This window comes from Talpa occidentalis, unplaced genomic scaffold (assembly GCF_014898055.3).
Source record: "Talpa occidentalis isolate TD23 unplaced genomic scaffold, MPIMG_talOcc4v2.1 talOcc4.7, whole genome shotgun sequence".
Classification (NCBI taxonomy): Eukaryota; Metazoa; Chordata; class Mammalia; order Eulipotyphla; family Talpidae; genus Talpa; species Talpa occidentalis.
The window spans coordinates 69845897-69851687 of NW_023605083.1; the positions used below are offsets into that span (position 1 = coordinate 69845897).

The window sequence follows — 5791 nt, forward strand, 5'->3', positions numbered from 1 at the left end:
ATCCAAGTGGACTCAATATACAAACAAATGTCTTTAAATGTGCAGGAAGGAGGTAGAAAAGACAAAGCCAGAGACATGGAAGCAGGAGAAAGACTTTTCCCTATATCACTGGCTTTGAATATAAAAGAAAGAGATCCTGAGATAAGAAGTAAGGGAACTTCCTTTACTTCTTAAGAAGATAAGGAAATGGATTCTTACCTAGATTCTGGAATACAGAATATTGTCCAGTTATAACCTTAGTTTTAGTTCATTGAGACTCATTATAGGTTTCTAAACTCCAAAACTATAAGATTTTATATGCATGTCAATTCAACCCACTAAATTTATGATAATTTGTCACAGCAGCAGTAAGAGACTAATACAAGGAGAAATTATTCTGGGTCAGTACTTCTCAAATGTTTGTACATAAACTATTGAATCTATTATAGTCAGTCTAGGGTAAGAATTGAGATTTTGAATTTCTAACAAATTTGCAGATGATACAGATGTTGCTAGTCAGAAGACCACAGGTGGAGGAGCAAGATAAGAGCAAGGTTTCCAGAACTCAGCATTACTGACCATTTAGCACAGACAATTCTTGGTTATAAGGGTAATCCTGTGTGTTGTAGGACATTTAACAATATCCATTGTTTCTATCTATTAATTCTGGTAGCAATTCATCTCCAGTTATGGCAACAAAAATGTCTTCAGACATTGTCAAATGCCCCTAAGAAATATTATTCTCAGAAAACTGAAGACCAAGGAATCATTGATGATGAGACTCAGGTAAATAACAGGTTAGTAGATTGGAATTAGAAAACCTACATGGAGAGCAATGTATTTAGTTACAGATTTTAGTTACAGACCTCAATGCAAGCAAAAATTTTCCTACAAAAACAAAATAGAAATTTAACAACTTAAAATAAATGGATTAATTTGTCAAAAGCCACTTACCAGCAAAATTCAACCAAGATGAAATAGACCATTTGAATAGTCCTGTAATCATTAAAGAAATTTAATATTCCACTTCTAACTATCTACCACAAAAATACAAACACACTAATTTGAAAGGAAACTTGCACTTGTATGATCATAGCAGTACTATTTACAATAGCCAAGATGTGGGAATAACCTAACTGACCAAAAACAGATGAAGGATCAATAAGTGGCATATATAGGCATATATACACCACTTGGCAAAATGAGCCAGAGGGAGAAAAAATACTAGATGGTGTCATTTATATTTGGAATATAGAAAAACCAAAGATACAAAGACCAGCCTTTGAAAGCTGACCATAGATCTGTGGCTCTCAAAGGGGGTGTCAGGGTTGAATGGGGTGCTAGGGAGGAATACCGAGGAGAGCACAATGGACTATGGCAGAGGACTATGGTGTTTCAGTGATGGAGTGCTGTGGTGACAATACATGGAGGGAGTAGCCTATATTGTCAAAACACTAGTAAGGATATAAGATGTTGATATTTCAATAAAAATGATAATTAAAAAAAATCACCCAGAAAGAATTATCCATGCCTAGATGGTTCCACTATAGAATTTTGTCAACAATATTAAAAAGAATTAACACTAATTGTACTTGATCTTTTGCTGAAAATAGAAGATGCAGGAACATTATAAGTCTCGTAGGGTCCTGATATCAAAACCAGATGAAGAAAACTACCAATATCTCTCATAAACTTACACATGAAAATCTGCAACATAATATTAGCAATTTGAATCTAACAATGTGCAAAATAAATTATAAAACTAGACCATGTGGAATTTATTCCAGGTAAGAAGGATTGATTCAACATTCAAACATTAATCACTGTAATCCACTGTCAACAGGTTAAAAAAGAAATGACATGATCAGATGTAAGAAAATATTGGGAAAAATTGACTATCCATTCATGAGATAAACTCTCAAAAAACTAGGAACAGAGGGAGATACCCTCAATTTGATAAATAACATCTACAGAAACCTGAAACCAAAGTCATACTTAATGGTAAAATACCAAATATTTTCCCCCTAACACCTGGACATGAAAATGTCTATTTTCACCAACATTTTCAAAATAGTACTGAAAGTTCTAAAATCAATCCAGTGAGACAAGAAAAAAAATCAAAGGTTAGGGATTGGAAAGGAACAGATAAAACTATCTCTATTTGCAAATGACATCATGGCTTACATTTTGTCCACAACTAGGATTTTTTTCTTATTAACATGATAATGGCATTGAATCAAAAATTGTTATTTGACTCAAAGTTATTTGTACATCATATCATCTTTATTAATATTATTATTTATTTAAATAGTTTGAACCTGAAATCAACTAAAATGTCCTACAACAGGTTGTTAACCAAACTGATACAGCCATCACATGGAATATTATTCAACAATGAAGAAGAAACACTGTTGATTCACACAATAGCTTGGATGGCTCTAAAGGAAATCATTCTATATTGAAGTTAACCTTTCAATAACACACACTACATGGTTCCCTTCTTACATCACAAACAAACAGTTCCCTTTATATGACCAAATTATAGAGCTGAGAACAGATTATGGGTTATGATGGATGAGAGAGAAAGGCGAGATGAAGAAACAAAGGAGTCTGGTTATTTGGAGTTTTTCTTAGAGATTGGTGTGTTCTACTTGTGAAGGCTTTGGGTTTGGGAAAAAGACAGAGTGCTGAGGGTCACAGCCTTTAGGAACCCCAGGACATGCCCTAGAAAATGACAGCACCCTGGAGAATGGAGGGAGGTTGTGTAAACAGAGGATGTAAGCTTCCTAGGTTGGGGAAGGTACCTTAGAGCAAAACGAATTCCAGTCCTACCTCCCATGTTACAAGAAGCAACCACATTAGATAAATAAGAGCAGTATTTCCCAAATGACAAAATCCCTACATGATCATCAAGATATTTGCACTATCTGTATTCTGCCTCTACTATTATAGATGTAGTGTCTTTGTTCAAATTGGCTCAGGGCAAAGATAAATATTTGCATAAAATAAAAATTCTGCTTGTGTACTACCCGAAGCCAGCTGGTGCCCCATCAGTCACACACCTAGCACACTTTGTAAAAGAAAGGGGAAAAAAACAAGAGGGAAAGAGGGCAAAGGGCATCTGAGCAGAAGGAGCTGCCTGAGCTAGAGCACGAAAGCATGAAGGAGCATGATGTGTTCAGAGCCCAGAGTGACTGGATGGAGGAGGTTTGCAGGAGGGGAGATATGGTGGGTGATGAGGCTGGAGAAGGACTGTCAGGGTTGGCTTGTGATGGAAGGGATTAAAAGAATCAAGGTCCACTCCACTCCTTTTGTTATCGCTCGCTCAGGCAGAAGGACTGGGCAAGTGTCCTGGGGACTGCATGTTCTCATTCTCTCCCTCAGCTGCGAAATTGTGGGCAGTCATGTGTAGCTGTGTTAACACTACATGACTAAAACCAATCCCCCTGTCCCTTTCAGCTGCATACCTCGCTGCCTCCACTGCTTTCACAGACTGATTTGCATCCAGGCAGGTTGAGTAAACAAGGCTGTAAGGGGAATATAAATAACCACAGACTGGATTGTGGTTCAATACTCTGGTCTGGGGAAATCAGAATTTCCACTTACCTCCCATGCCAAGGTGGAGCCTCTGAACCGCTCACAGGGTTCTCACCCTTTTTCTCCCAAGATACTGGTGCTGATCCGTAGCTCTGCCTGGTTCTCCTCCACTCCTGACTTCACTACCAGATGCTGACTCGCTCAGTTGTCACAGAAAACCGTGCTCTCTTTTCAAGCTGCCTGGGACGACTGGACAGAAGAAAAAAAGCTGTGCTTCCTTACAAGAGATTCCCTCTATATACCTTGACCTTCTCAAGGTCATAAACTTAATCTTATTTTATGGCCTGCCCCCCAAATGACTGACTCCATCCTGCTTCATATACTCAGAGGGAAACACCAAAGTCATTCAGGCTTGAGTCTGACTTCAATTCCAACTCCACTGCTGTGACCTTAGGTAAAGTTTTAAACTTTCTGGACAGTCATTTTATTTTCATCTATAAAGTAGTGATGATAATTATACCTACCTCTTAGGGTTTTTGGGCAAGGGAAATTTAGTGATCTCTGCTAAGTGTTTAGCATGTTTCTGGGATAAAGTACATGTTAAATAAGTTGTAACTTTTTAATACTGTTTTGATGATGATTTTGATGACAATGATGTGCATACTCATGGAGTTGATTCAAACTGTTAATACTTACAACTCATGTCTCTATAAACCCACTTACTTGATTAGTTTCAAATGACAGGAAGAAGGGAAGACAGAGAAAAATTGAGAGACATCTTCAATGTAGTGGTAGAAACTCAGCATCTAGGGTAAGAAGGTTCAAATCCTGACATAACTTCTTAGAAGTTACAAGACTTATGTAAACATCTCTTAATTATTGCCCCATTACCCAAAAAGTGGGAATCTCAATGACTAACCTCCTGAGGTTAATTTGAAGGCCAAGTTAGATGTTATTTTTGAAACTTTCACATTTTGCATTGTATCTTTTAAGACTTTATGAATCGTAGACATGTAGGGAACTCTGTCTGAATAGAAGAGGTGTGAGAAACAGCATAAAAATATAAACTATGGAACTTGTAAGTCACTCCATCTCTTGATGCTTGTTGAGTTCACTTCATATTCAGCTCTGAATTCTGGCCTCAGTTCATCTCACTCCCCCTCTCCCAAGCTATAAAGGAGTTACGTGGGTCTTCTTTCTACTCTTCGAACACTTCTAGTTCATTCTACCTCAGGACTATCTCTGTTCATCTTTCCCTGTCTAGAACAGTTTCCCCGAGCTCATGTCATGACTAGTTCCTTTCTACACTTAGAGTGTAGTCCAATAATTACCTTCTTAAACATTCTTCCCAGATTCCCGAGTCAACAATCTATGCAGTTATTCCCTGTCATCCACACTTTTTCAATTGTGTACATGACACTTTCTCACCTGTCAATTCAATTCTATTCTATCTGTCTCTCCCCTTTAAAGTTAAACTTCATGAGGGCAAGAACTTTGCTTATTCACTGCTCTACTAAGTGTTTAGAACATACCAGTTTCCTCCAAATGTGGTTTTTGAAGGAACAGACATACTGATATAGTGAAGTTTTAATCTTCAGGCTTCTTCCCACACCTCTTATATTCTATTGGGCAACAAAGGGCATATAAGAGAAGATGAGACATGAACCTTTAACTGGAATAGGACCTAAGTCACAGAATGTTATTGTGAGTATTAAATCAGAAAATGCATATGGAGGCTTAGCACAGTGCTTCACATAGGGATAGAGCTCAATGTATAGCAGTTAAAATTATCTTTCTCTTAAAATTTGCTCCCAGATACACAGTGGACTCCTAGTTCTGTGAGTTGTACTGCACTTTATATAAAATATGAAAGTTATAGTCTATTTGAGCTTAAATAGACTAGGTTGACTCAAAGCATACCCAAGTCCATCCCTGATCTTTTTCTCTAGACATAACTTAATCCTGTCCCTTGACATCCTACCATTCTGATGGCAGTAGGAGGAATGGAAAGCTAAATCTAAGAAAAAACATGTCCTAGGGCTTTCCCAGTGGCGCAGCGGGTTGGGCGCAGTGGGTTGAGCACAGCACTGTGAAGCTGTAGAGATACCCACATGGCGTGGCCGGCCTCTCCTGTCTCGCCCACCTCTCCCCTCAGCAGTGTTTTCGGTCCATCTGCCTGTTCTGCTCCCTGCTCTGTCTCTGGTGAATTCTTTCACTCTTCTGCATCTCTGGCCTATACCCCAGCTCTTGTATAAATACATAAAATCTTAAAAAA

The 5791-nt window shown here is 38.1% G+C and overlaps 1 long non-coding RNA gene across 1 annotated transcript; it reads right to left on the reverse strand.

Moving 5' to 3' along the window:
* Positions 1 to 3591: 3591 nt before the first annotated feature.
* LOC119232908 (uncharacterized) lies at positions 3592 to 5120 on the reverse strand. The gene is made up of 4 exons (XR_005122215.2): positions 5049 to 5120; positions 4436 to 4543; positions 4240 to 4322; positions 3592 to 3765 (listed from the first exon to the last, which is right to left on the reverse strand). It is a non-coding gene; the product is annotated as an uncharacterized LOC119232908 (long non-coding RNA).
* Between the last annotated feature and the right edge of the window lie 671 nt (positions 5121 to 5791).